Below are 14,608 nucleotides of genomic sequence, written 5' to 3' on the forward strand. Positions count from 1 at the left end.
CTAGGCAAGCAGGAGTGAAAAACCCACTTTTTCCCATGAGCCTGTCTTGACCTTGGACCTCCTGGGTAGAGGGGACCGTGGCAGTGCCCACCTCGTGCAGCTGCGAGGCCTGGGGTCAGAGAGGGGGGCCTCCGGAAAGAGTCACACAGCAAGCCCTGCCGTCTGAGCCAGACCGAGGTTTCCTTGTGACTCTGTGTTCACGGCTCATTTGCATGTCCAAGCTTTTTTTTCTTTTAAAATAATAAAGTTTATTACATCTGAAGTCACAAATATTCATTACATAATGAGAAGAGGTTGAACTTAGGGATTATATCCTCTGCTGAAAAGAGTTTGCAAAGATCCCACGCACGAACTACAGGGTGTTCAAACACCTCACTGTGGGTTCGACGCGATGAACAGCAGATGGGCTCTCCGTGTGACTGCTGGGGGGCCTGATTCTCGCAGGTGGGTGAGCGGATTGTGACTTCGGGAGGAGTGGCTGCGGTCGCCCTGGGGGCTTTAAGGCCCAGTGTGTCACCCTTGAATAAAGCATGAGCTCTGGAAGCCCAGCCGGGGTAGCACCCCTTCCAGAGTTACCACTAAACTGGGGACTGACTGAGAACCTGAGGTCAGTGCTGGCAGACAAGTGCTGCTGGGGTGGCGGGGTGACGGGCAACGGTTCCTGCCACTTCAGGCCGGGACAGGAGGAGGCACGGTCCTTCTCTCAGGCTACTCTGGATTCTGTGGACACAAGGCACACGCCCCCTGTCTGGTGCTGGGCAGATCCTAGGAACCTACCTCCTGTATTAGCCAGCGTGAGCAGCTGTTGACTTTCTGGTGAAAAAAACTGCCTTGAAATTTGGAGGATCCTAAATGTCATTTGGCATTCATTTCTTTGTCTTAAACAAGTACTTAGTTTTATTAAAAGGATTCCAATAAAATACATTAAAGGAAAAAAAGAAAAGCAGATTGGATGCCCTAAGACTGATAAAGCCTGTGTCGGTGGGCTCGTCTCGCCTCAGGTGTCCAGACCACCAGAAAGGCGGTGCACCCCACTTTGGACAGAGCATCAAAGGGGAGGCAGTGAGTGGGAGGCGGCGGGGCCGAAAAGGGACTCGCAGGGGAGGCTGGGCTTTGGCTGCAACTTGGAGACACAGGGTCCAGTTGCCCTCTCCCCATGAAGAGGTTCTGCTCTCATGACTAGACCTAGAAATTCTGGGTTGTATTTTATCAATGTGTCCAGATTGTTCTTACTACCAGCTACTTGGCCCCCAAACCACAGGTGTCCACAGCAGTCCAGGAACCCAGGCAATATTAAGATCTTGGCCCGTGGGCACAGATGTCCAAGGACGTATCTGCAAGGGAGGTGTGTAGTCATTTCCAGGCCCAAGACCCAAGGCAGACAGAGCCGGAAGAGACTGCCGGGGCCGAAGGTCCAGAAGCGCTGGAGAGTTTCTCAGCCTGATGATCTGACGCCCTGCAGGGAAGTGAGCATCCTTTCTGCCTTTGCTGAGTCCATCTCCCCTCAGCACAGCAAGGTCGCAGGAGCAAACCACGTGCACAGCACTCAGGGTCCCTGCTCCACAGTGCGGCCTTGGATTCTGGTGTTGCAGCGGTGGAAAGCCACGCAGACCCGAGTCTAGGATTTGCGGTGGCGCAATTCATGGATTGTATCTGATTTGGTTTGTTACTACATAAACTTTTTTTTGTCTCCCACTAACTACCCTGTAAACTTTATTCAGCGGGGAAAGGTTTTCTTCTGCTACAGGATGAAAACTCAGTGGGCCTCATAACTTCTGTGTGCACAGTTTTAGGTGACAGAGTGCTCTGCAGTCACTTTAGGTCGGGAGGACGACCTTACTCGGTGGTAGTCACGCCGCTGCAGTCTTCATTTAAAGGAAAGTCTTCTCCCTCTCGCACAGCCAAGGCTTGCCGTTGGTGCTCCTGCCTCTGGGAAACGCTTCTCCCTCCGCTCGAATTCTGTCCTTCCCATCCTATAGCGACTGTGTCCATCATCCCCAGCTGAGGGAAAGGGCAGAAGATGAGGTCAGGGGACTGGCCACGTGCTGCTTGGATGCACAGCTTTGTATAGTAATCTGGCCTGGCAGAGAGTTGAAGCTGACTTTCTGTTGTGGGTTTTATAGATTGTGCAGAGACTCCTACCCCAGGGCCTCTCTCCCCTCGTCCCCTAGACCCACGTGATACACCTGTGTTCTGAATGGTCACTTGTGACAACTTTACTTCCAGCCTCTCACTGAGGCCCCACAGGCTTGCTCCTTTGCTTGGCTCACCTCTTTTCCATGGAACACATTCACACTTCCCTTTGTTCCAGTGGAGTCTAGGGTGGTCCTCAGACCCCAGCAAGCTCCTGGCTCCACTTCAGAAGCCCTGACTCGGCATATCTGTCTGTCATACTGCAGACCAAGGTGCAGGCCCCGGGTTCCACGCAGCCTCTTAAATCCAGAGGTGCTGTGGTGTGGTCCTGCCAAAGATGGACACCATCGTCCTTCGCTTTCTCTATATGCAAGCCCACTTGGCTCTTAAGAAGTGGAATTGATTGCTCTGCCCCCTTGCACTGGAGCTAGCCTGTGACTGCTTAGCCCATAGCATGTGGCTGAAGGGACTCGACTCCTTCTCCTTCGAGAGGAACGGCAGCTTCCCCTCCCTCCCCGTTGGCAGCCAGGTCCATGCTGCGAGGAAGCCCTGGAGACCTGGCGGAGGAGACCCGAGCCCCTCAGCCAACACTCCCAGCTGCCCTCCCAGCTGTCAGCCAGCATCACCGTGCCAGCCAGGTGACTGAATCATTTTGGAACTGATACCTCGTGGAGCAGAGACAAACTGTCCTGTCTGAGCCTGGCCCACATTGTATAATTGGGAACAGATCAGTGATTATTGTTTGAAGGCACTGATTTTTGTAGTGGATTGTATCTGAAACACTCAGTAACCTCTTCAAGTGGCCCCCTGGAACCCTTCCCCCCTAGGTTTTAGGTGAAGCGGATGGCTCCCCTTTCCTTCCCACTGGGGTGGGACGAGGGGTCCAGCATAGCAGCAGATCTCTCTGACAAAGTCACGCTCACTTAGATGTCTGATATCTTCCCTGTCAAGCCTGCCGGTAAAGCGGAGGCCCGAAGAACCTCACACTAAGATTGTGCAGCACCAAGTTCAGGGTCGGCCGGGGCAGACACCGACACCCGAGAGTCTTGGGCAGATGGATGGTGCAGAACAGAGATTCTTTTCAAAACTTATTTTAGCCAGGAAATCCTGGCAGAACCGTATTTGAAGGCCCCAACCAGTTAAAGGCTGGGCTATAGTTGAAGAGGGAGTGGGGGCTCCCAGCTGAGCCAGGGGACCCATCCTCGCCCCTAGAGTGCTCACCAAAGGGACCTAAATGGCCTGGGTTCCTCCGAGCATTGTAGCAACACCACTGTGTCGAGCAATGAGCTTGGGCTTTGGAGCAGGTGAGCGCCTGCCTCTCCATTTCTTCATCTCTAAGACCTGGAAGACAACAGTGCTACCTCACACGCGGTTATGAAACCGAGTGAGACGAAGAGGGTGAGCACATCTGTGCCTGGTTGGTACCCACAGAGGTCGGTTCCCTTTCTTTTCATTTTGATTCATGTTCTGTGTCAACAGCAACGCTGATGCTCCTCCTTGGGCTCAGTGGACAGCACGCCGCTGCACCCCAGGCCTCTGCAGAATGTCACTGTGTGGGACGACCTGAAGCTCCCCTTCTAGAAGCTGTCCATGCCATCCCAGCCCTGTGGCCAGAACCAGAAACCAGACTCCTAGTGAAGGAGGGGCTAACACAGGCACCCCCACCCTCCACCTAATGAAATCCATCAGGAGAAAGGCGGACCACAAAATGTGAGGAGGAAGGGAAGCCTTTCTGCCCCTCCTCTCCCCTCCAAACACACATGGTAAGCAGGGAACTCCCCTCTCACAACCGTTGTGGGTGCTTCTATATGCTAGTTGGGTGCCAAGCGTTGTCTCATTGAATCCCTGCAATACCCCTGGGAAAGACAGCACTGCCCTGTTTCACAGGCTAGGAAACTGAAGTTTCGAATGGTGAAGCCAGTAACCTGACGTTTGGCTGTCAGAATAACCGGGCAACTCATAAAAATGCATATTCCCAGGCTCCGCCTCTGACCAACAGAACCAGACCTCAGTTCCTTAGGTTGCATCCCTCCCAACCCAGTGGGAAGACAGGGCTGGCTCGAGGGTGAGGCAATAGAGGCGGCTAGAGCCAGCGTGCACCTCACCCTCAGGTGCCGGTCTGCTTTCGAGACCCAGGAACTCAGCCTTCTTACCGTCTATGTCCGAGGTGCTCCCGACCTCACCCTCATCCCACTCACTGCAAAGCCAGAATCGGCATGCAGGCCTGCCTGTGGAAAGTCCACACTCTTAGCCATGAAGCTACCACAGTCCTAGGATGCCTAGGATCTCAAGTTTAAGAGCTTCTCAAACTTGAACACACATCAGAATCACCTGGAAGTTGCCTGTCCAGGCTCCACACTGAAACCCACCACCCACAGCAACAGACCCCTTCTCCAGATTCCTTCTCTAAGGGTCTGTGACAAAGTGTTCCAAGCAGCTGGGCTGCCTCACACTTCTACCCAAGCTACTCCAAAGTGGGGTTAATTCCCCCCACCGCCCACCAGCACATTGATATCTGGTGCTTAAGCTGCCCCAGGCCTCGACAAGGAAGAGTACTCCACAGAAAGGGCCTGCAGCTTTCCAGCATGGAGAGCTCAGGCCTTACCTGGTCAGGGTGGTTGGGGCCTCCGGTTTCTAACCACTCCTGGTGAACCCCATCCATCCGCCTGCGGGCTTCTGGGTTGGCGTGGTTGTGCTCAAGTTTCTCTGTGCTTTTTTTTTGCTTCTGCGTATTTTATGCAGCTGACCAGGAAAGGAAGAACCTGACTTTAAATTCCTAGGTTCCCACCACTACCTCATTAGGTAACTGTCCTGAGAGCAATTGCAGAAATTTGCGTTAGTTAATTTATTTTTATGTTTGCTTGTTAGGACCCCAAATTCAATCTACAAATTAATGGCAGCTCATATGCAAATGAATGGAATTCACAGTCCCCAGACCTCATGGGTTTTGGTTTTGGTTTTGAAACAGCCCCACAGACCCATAAACCAGCACTGGGTATTTCCTTCTAGTCCTCAGAAAAGTGTTTCTGACTCATTAAGCACCTAATCGCACAGCTCTTGAGGGAAGTTCTGCTAAAAATGAAAACCAGCATCCAGCGGGTCTCGCCCCCTCATCACTTCCACCCCCACCAGATGCAAACTCAGCTGCCGCAAACGCTCCCAGGTACCCTGACTTAACTGACCCGTCCCTGACCCTGACCCCTACCTCTTCCTCCAGCACCACCACTCTAACATGGGCTGACTATGGTTGCGGAAAAGGCTAAGTCGGGCGTCAGGACACGTGGGCTCACCCCATGGACCAGCTGTGCGTCCTGAGCTTCAGTTTGTCATCTAAATACTGGGGCAACAGGACGGTGGTTTCTCCTGAAGGAAGTGGGAGACCCTGCTGGAAGAGGAATCGAGGGCAGGAATGACGGTGGCCCTTGGAATTAGAAGAAGAGGAAGAACTTCCCCCGGGGTTTGGGAAACTGGACTTAGAGGTTTGGGGAGAGCAGAGTTGATCCGGGCAAGGTGGAGGGGAGATTCGCCACGTCACGGGGCTGCCATGAGATCTTTGCTGCATCTGCAGGGAAAAACAGCCTCCAGCCTCAAGGGGATGCCCAGGGCTCTCAGAGATTCTTCTCCAAGTCTGTGACAAGAATTAGCACAGCCTGTGGGTACATAAGTTCAAAGAACTGAGCTTCTAAAAACACCATCACCACAGGAGCCCGGGCTGGCCCTAGGCTGACCACAACCCTGAAGAGAGGAGCCTTCGCAGCAGTCCTGAGCCCTGAGAAACACCTGCAGCCTGGGAGGCAGCGGCCCAGGAGCTTCCTCAGTGGACGTGGCCTTGTACTGCTGGGCTACCTCCCTCCTCAGGAAGCCACACGAAGGATGGCCCTTTCGGCCTATTTGTAAATTCTCAGAGGTGAAGTGACCATGACTGGGAAGCATTCAGGGGTCTCTAGATTCACAATTGGGAGGATACTTTCTTAATTTCAAAAAGTATATTACCTTTAAGCTTTTTTGAGGTATATCTGACAAATAATGGGAGGATATTATTAGTAAGTAGTATGTTAGGAGTTTGGAATCACTTATTTGAACATTAAAAAATAGTTCCTGCCTTGGCCAAATGGATCAGTTGGTTGGAGCATCACCCTGTATACCAAAAGGCTGTGGGTTCAATTCCCAGTGAGGGCGCATACCTAAGGCACAGGTTCAATCCTGGGTCCAGGCATGTTCAAGAGGCAACTAGTTGATGTTTCCCTCACACATCTCTCTCTCTCTCCCCCTTCCTCTCTCCCTAAAGTCAGTAAAAAACATCCTCAGGTGAGGATTTTTTTTAAAGTTCCTTATTTTCATTCAAACTGATAAAGTGAGACATCTGCTTATTTGAGATAACTAAACTGTCTTACTTCTTTCGAGCTGCTATAACAAAATGCTACAGACTGGACGGCTTATGAAGAATAGCAATTTAGCCCTGACTAGTGTCTCTCAGTTGGCTGGAGTGTATTCCCATGAACCGAAAGGTCGTGGGGCTCGATTCCCATTTAGGGCAAATGCTTGGGTTGTGGGTTTGGTCCCCGGTTGGGGTCTGTGTACCAGAAAAATTCAACTGATGTTTGTTACATCAATGTTTTTCTCTTTCTCCCTCCCTTTCCCTCTCTCTAAAAATAAATAAAGTGTTTCTTTAAAAAAAAGATTAAAAAAGAACAGCAATTTATTTCTCACAGTTTTGGAGGCTGAAAGGCCAAGGTCAGGGCGCCAGCATGGCTGGGCTCCGGTGAGGGGCCTCTCCCAGGCTGCGGAAGGCCAACTTCTTGTGTCCTCACACGGGGGAAGGGGTGAGGGCGGTCTGTGGGGTCGCCTTCGTAAGAGCGCTCATCCCATTTATGAGGACTTCATTCTCAGGACCAAAGACTCACCTCCTAACACCATCACTTTGGGCATTAGGATTTCAACACAGGAGTTTCAGGGTAGTGAACATGCAGACCATAACATAGACCATGATGATATCTATGGGCTCATCAGCAGTAATGGTCCAGGACTCAGGGAGCTGTCCCTGACCCCTTCCCTAACTGAACAATAGCTAACCAACATTATTGAGCACTTAGGACACGTGCTGGGTGCCGTGCTAAGCACCTGGCATGCATTACTGTATCTAATACAACATTTCCGCACAGTAGGTGCTATACTTATCCCCACTTATGAAACTGAATCCTAGCAAGCTCAAGTAGCTCACCCACAATCACAGAACTTGTCAAAGGTGGAGTCAGGAGTCAAACCAGGCCTGACACTTGACTTCAGAACCTTGAATTTGCAGCCCAGAGCCCCAGTCCTGGTGGCTTCTCCAGGCCCTGCCCCACCGGAGGTCCTTAACTCTGGTCACAAACCAGCCTCTGCCTGTGGCGCACAGAGACCCGAGGACCAGGGATCCGGAGACAGTCGGGGAGCAGCCAGGGCACCACTGGGTGTGGCCTGGAGTTCAACACTTGACCATCAGGCAGAACTGACGTATAGCGGAATGCTAAAGAAAAAATCTGTATGTTCTATTTCTGTTGAAACATAATGCAGTTAGGCAATACAAACATGTTTGTTCAAATGATTTGGAAAAAAAAGTGCTGCCGACCAACAGGGGAAATCAATAAGCATAGCCCCGTTCTTGTTCAGGAACTCTAAGAAGAAAGAACAAAACCTCTCTCTCTCTTTTTAAGCAGCAGAAAAATCTCAAAATATGACTAAAGAAATGGAAGGGGTTGGTGACTCTTAGGAAGTCCTTCCTCATAAGCTGGCTAGATGAAAGGGCAGATGGGTGGAGGGCTTCCATGGACCACCAAGGTTCCTCTCTGTAAATCCCTTGTCCCAGAGTCTGGTGGGTCCTCCCAGTTGAGAATCACCCTGCTGCCTTGCTTCCTGCTAGGGGTGCACCAGTGCAGTGGGCAGAGGCAGCAGAAAATCAGGAAGAATCATTCAAGTGTGGGTGAGGAAGGAACAGACCTTTTCCCCTGAGGAATTACGTATATTGATGAAATCTAGGCTAGAAAGGTCCAAGTTCAAAGGTCTGTTTACTTTATTATCTTTTTACCCCAAGGAATGTGCCTGTTGGGTTAATGTTTATTTTATTGAAAAATCTATTTTAGGCATGTCAAGAAGAGTTAGTGTTACTTTTATAGGAAAAAAAAAATGCAGCTTTGTCGCTAATTTCAGATTTCAAGCCAGAGGTTCTTCCTGGACCCATTGGCTCTACTGCCACCTGGTGGTAGATTCCCCCAGAGCAGGGCTGGCTGCTTGGGCCACAGGTCAGAACCCAAGACCAGGGCTGGAATCTTGGCTCTGCTCACTCTGAGCAGGGTGACCAGTTAGACAGAATTTCTCTCTCGGAATTCCAATTTCCACATCTTAAAATGGAGACCATAACACCTACCTTTGGGGGTGGTTGCGATGATCCAATGAGTAGTGTAGTACCTAAAGCATAGTAAATGTTTAATAAACTGTAACTATTAGTTTCATTGGAAAAGAACTTGATATGCCGGAGGGGTATATCCCCGTGAGGCTCTGTCCTCATAATTCTCATCCCGACTCCAGGTCAGCTGTAGAAGGCGTGGCGCCAATCATGGTGGCTGCCACTGCTGAATCAGAGGCTGGGGGATGTTGGCAGGTTGGGAGGGATGGGCCAAATAGAACAGTGAAACTTAATAGGAATAATAGAAGTTCTAAATTACATATATTGTTCCACCAAGTGTACAAATATGGGAATGCCTGTTGACAAAGAAGGTCAAGCCAGAAACACCAAGAAATATCAGGGACAGACAGCTCAACAGGCATTAACTGGACAACTTCACACTGAAAATTCTAATTCAATTAATGGCCATGGAGGAGCAACACTTATGACAAACTGTTAAAATGCTCATCTACCCTGATCTCGGCATTCTACTGAAAGGACTCTACCCAGAGGAAATAATCAGAAATAATTATATGCAAAGTAGCTCATTATAGTGTGATTGATAAAAGTGAAAAATTAGAAAGAATGTGTCCAAGGACAGGGGATAAGTCAATTAAGTTGCAATTTATCCATATCGAACCTTGAACTTTTTCAATTTTCTCATTATATATAATTTAAAAATGCTCATATATTAGTTGGGGGGGTGATAATCAGAGTATAATTACAACAGAGGATCATAACATATTGATAAAAGTTTCAATTAAACAAAGATATAAAAATTAAAAGCCTGAATTCACCAAATGGGATCTCTTCAAATTGTACAATACATAAATTGACAAAACTCTCAAGAAAAACTGGCAAGTCAACATTGAAATAGATTTTAATGCACTTCTCTCAGTAATTGATAGGTCAAGTTGACAAAAATATCAGTAAGGAAAAAGTTTTAAATCCCTTAGAAGCTTAATATAATGTTCCTGCATGGGACACTGCAGCCCACAGCTAAAGACGTGTCCTTTTCAAACACACATGGGACATTTATAAAACTTGACCACAGACACATAGAAACTGGCAATTTCAGTACCTGGTGCTAATTCTCAGGGAGCTGGGGAACTGGAGGCGCACTGATTTGGAGCTCAGAGATTTCGCAGAGGATTATGGCTGAGATGAGTTTGTGAGCACAATTCTCCAGATAAGGGAGATGGCTCTGGGGGCTGAGCCCCCTCAGACAGGAGAAGCAGTAGGTCCAAGAGCCCTGAGGCAAACAAATCAATTGAGTCCCACAAAGAGCAGCTGCAAACAGAGTCCCAGATTTCACATCCCTTGCTCTCCACAATGCTGAGTTCTCTTAGTATACTTCCGGGCAGTGGCCCCGTCACGAATATCTTGGGCCCCCACCAAAACCTATGGTTCAGTTTCCATCTCTAATAGGAGACAGGGGTCTTCAGTTACCTCCAAGCTGGGGCACGTCCCCCAGAGAGGAACATGAGCTGAGCCCGAAAAGGAGCTGATCGGAGCTCAGATGTCACGAAGGCTTGGTGAGCTCGCAGTGGGGAGGTCACAGGACTCCCTAGGCTCTGCCAACTACGAAAGAAACTCTCTGCCCGTCCTCCACAGGGACCCCTAAAAAGCTTTTAGGGGGAGAGAAGCAAGAGAAGCGGGATCCAGTGCTCCCACACCTGGTCCAGCCCGTGCTGTGTGACCCAGCTTGTGTGTAGTTCTCTGAGGCTCAGGCCACCTGTTAAAACACGGGTATCACTGGCTTCCTGCTCACTGTGCCAAGGTGTCATATGCACAGGCTCGTGTTTAGGAGGGAACTCTAGAGTGTATGCAACACTAACGTTCCTGATGGTCAAAATGCAGTGTTTACCCCAAACCTGCATTTCGGCTGATTGCTTTCCTGTGACCTCCCCACAAACACTTTCAACATAGCCTGCAACCTGGTATGGGGACTTGTTTTATCCCCCTTTCAGTCCTTCTCCCTGGCTACTGAGTAGGTGGTGAGATGTGATCACCAGAGAGGCTTGGGCAAGCCTCATGGGCCCATCAGCTCAGGAGACAAATATGGAAAGTACATAAAGGAAGGAATGATACCGGCAGTGTAACCTGACCAGTGCCCCGAGAGAGCAGGGGGCTGTAGGAAACTCGGAGGCAATGTGGGTGAAACTGCCCTGCCTGTGTAAACAAGCAAGTGTGGTGCAGGACCAATCCCCACCGCCGGGGAAGAGGCAGTGGGAGGAAGTCATGGCACTGAGCGTGTGTGAGGCAGTGAAATGTTTGGTTAAAGCTAAAAGCCCTCCTACTCCCTTCCAGTCCCAGAGGACACAGCCACATGTGACCTAGAGGTCAACATGGTGGCAGGGGTAGGTGCTGTCCTGTCAGTCTAGCTCTGGTGAAGGATGGGATTGGCTAGGGGGCTTGGACCTTTCTGGAGTGCTCAGAAGTTTTGGCTGGGAGATTTAAACCAAGGAAAGGCAGAGACACACTGTTCAAGGATGTGCGGGGCCAGGGCCTGCTGGACCGGCTGGCCATGAAAGCCATGTAGCAAATGGTGGGACCAGCCCCACATGTGGACAGCAGGAAGAAGCCTGAAGCTGGACAACAAGCCACTTAGCTGCCACAGGCTCCAAAGGCCAGATAAAGATGGAGCGAAATTCTGGGCATTGTTTTGAGTGTTAGCCTTTTTCGGGAACAGATGGGTTTTGTTTGTGCTCTGCAGAAGAGATGAGCCTAGAGACTGAAAGTCTCTGTCCTCCCAAACTGTGCAACCTTTTCATAAAGACCTCTTTCCTTCCCCACCAACCTCTGCCTCTGGAGTTTGGCTGTGGGTGGTGGCAGGCAGCCGAACCCCACTTTTGTTCAGTAACAGTGACACTGCCCAGAAGTCAGTAATCTGCACTCACTGGCTGTGCGCCTGTAAGCAAGACACCTCCCCCCTGTGGTCCTGTCTCCTCATTTCTAAAATGAGTGGATATCGTCTCTAAGCTCATTTCTAGCTAAAGATCCTGGAACCCTATCACTGAAAGAACCAAGTCTATTTCAAGAGTCAATGAGCCAGTTCTTAATCAGAGAACACAGTCCCTTCCATTGACTTTTCAGAGAGCTGGGAAGTGGAGGGAAGCAGCGGTGGGCATCCCTGAGCCTTCGCTAAGTCATGGACCAGGAATTAGACCTCACAAGGGGCTGCCACTTGGACTTGAACAATAGGGCCACTGTTCTCAGTCATCCCCACCTCATGAACACAGCAACACAAAGACAAGGGGTAACATTGGTGCTTCTCTCAGGCTTGACCAACATTTTAATTTGCCAATAAGTCCTACTGAGAGGCCAATCCTCTACATGTGTCTCTATAGATCTACCTATATATATATAGGTAGAGAAAATTGTGATCTCTCCTCATATATATATTCAAGAAAAGAAAAATTATGGCCCTGGTCAGGTAACTCAGTTGGTTAGAGCATCATCCCAGTACACCAAGATTGCATCAGGGTAGACACAAGAATCAACCAATGAACACATAAATAAGTAGAGCAACAAATAAATGTTTCTCTTTCTCCCTCTCTCTCCCTGTCTCCCTCCTCTCTCTATAAAATCAATACATTAAAAGAAAAGGAAAACTATGTGATGAAATATGGATTGGGTCTTGAGCATTTTTAGGGGTGTTAGGGAAATAGTGAAGACACCCTGGTTCATACAGGGGTGATCTGCTTGCTGATGGGAACTGAGTGGCCTAGACACCAACAACAAGCTGTCTTCCTGTACCCTGCTTACCTGGGCTGACCTCTGGAGGAAGGGTCTTATTTAATTCTTGGTACTAAGTTTTGAGGAAGATCCTTCAAAGCAGAGGCTTCCAGGTAACATGAGGTCAGGTGGGGTAGGGCCTGGAAAGCATGAGTGAAGGTTGAAAGAGTTGGCCATTCAGAGCCTTGGCAAGAGCAGACAGGAGAGGGAGGTGGTAATGGTACACAAAAAGGCAATGAATATGTAGATCGGGATAAAAATAGACTTGAATTTTACCAAAACACAGTAGAAGGAAGATTAGTTATAATGGTTAACACCCATATCCACACACATAATTTCATCCTTGGGTCTCCTTTCATTCAGCCTGGCCCCCTCAATGTCTTTGTTCATTTCCAGGGTTCACTTTGCATCTATCTGCTTGTCTCCAGACACATCTTCAGTGACACCCCTCCAGAGCTTCAGGCCTGCATATCCAACTCCCTCCATTCCCCTTGACCTGCGTGTTCTCATGCACACCAAGTACAACATGTCCTAAAGTGAACTTTCTGTTACATCCATGGTTCCGTATTAGGAAGGGCTTCAACTTGTATGAGTGCCATTTGTACCTGTAATGTTTGGGAGGTAATGGGATGTGGCATTTTTTCATTCATTCATTTTTAAAAATATATTTTATTAATTATACTATTACAGTTGTCCCATTTTTTCTTCCCTTTATTTCCCCCCACCCTACACCCTACACCCCACCAGCAATCCCCCAACTTAGTTTATGTCCACAGGTTGTATATATAAGTTCGATTCTCCACTTCCTACACTATTCTTAATCTCTCCTATTTTGTACCTACCATTTATGCCTCTTATTCCTTGTACCTTCCCCCCATTCCCTCCCTCCTCCTCCCCATTGATAAACCTTCATGTGATCTCCATTTCTATGATTCTGTTCCTGTTCTAGTTGTTTGCTTAGTTTTTTGTTTGTTTTTTTAGGTTCAGTTGTTGATAGTTGTGAGTTTGTTGTTATTTTACTGTTCATAGTTTTGATCTTTTTCTTAGATAAGTCCCTTTAACATTTCATATAAAATGGCTTGGTGATGATGAACTCCTTTAATCTGACCTTATCTGGGAAGCACTTTATCTGCCCTTCCATTCTAAATGAAAGTTTTGCTGGATAGAGTAATCTTTCATCTTGAGTAATGTAATTGTGATGTGCCTTGGTGTGTGCTTCCTTGGGTCCAACTTTTTTGGGACTCTCTGAGCTTCCTGGACTTCCTGGGTTGTGGCACTTATAGTGAAATTCCAGAGTAGATATGCCTCTGTCCTTAAAATTTTGTGTTTTAACTAGGTTGCTCATTGGAGCCACCTGGGACATTTTGGGAAAATGCAGACTTCCACGCTTTGTCCTAAACTCCATGAATCAAATCCTACAAATATAAAATTTTTTTTCAAGTTTTCAATGCTACTAATGAAAACCAATGAAAATTAGCCCTGGCTGGAGTGGCTCAGTGGATTGAGTGCCAGCCTGCAGACCAAAAGGTCATAGGTTTGATTTTCTCTCAGGGCACATGCCTGGGTTGCAGGCTGGGTCTCCAGTTGGGGGCATGAGAGAGGCAACCACACATCCATGTTTTTCTCCCTCTCTTTCTCCCTCCTTCTCTCCCTCCCCATCTCTGTAAAAACAAATAAAACTTCTTTTAAAAAATGAAAATCAATTATCCTCATTAACAAGTCATAAATTTCACCACTGAAAATTCATTTTCACACTTACTATACTCAGTAGGAAAGATCACATATTGAATTTGAGGAACGAATGCCTTGGCCCTTATTATCACTCTTAAGCAGAAAACTTACCTACTGGCTCAAGCCTCTCTGCCATTCTTTTAAAATTTAGCAACTCTTGGAAGCATTATCCACTTGATGCCTGAAGGTGGACTCCTCCCTTCATTCTGCCTCTCTGGGCATCAGGTGCTTGATTGCATAGTATTAATTTGCTCTCACAACACTTCTGTGCTTTTGGAGAAACTCTCAAATCCCTTTCTCTCTACCTTAACTAGAAACACGGGAGCAGGGAAAAAGAAGGCAAGGAAGCCAGAACAGGAACTGACAAGAATGTCATTTTGCAGCCTTGATACACTGGCAGTCACCTTTCTGTACTTTTGATAGCTTTTCCCTTTGAACAAACAAAATACAGTTATGGACCTGGCCAGCATGGCCCAGTTGGTTGGAGCACAGTTCCATAACCAAAAGGTCACTGGTTCAATTCCCCGCCAGGGCACATGCCCAGGCTGCAGGCTCGATCCCTGGTCAGGGTGTGTGCAGGACGTA

Source organism: Phyllostomus discolor, chromosome 2, assembly GCF_004126475.2.
Source record: "Phyllostomus discolor isolate MPI-MPIP mPhyDis1 chromosome 2, mPhyDis1.pri.v3, whole genome shotgun sequence".
In the NCBI taxonomy this organism is placed as follows: Eukaryota; Metazoa; Chordata; class Mammalia; order Chiroptera; family Phyllostomidae; genus Phyllostomus; species Phyllostomus discolor.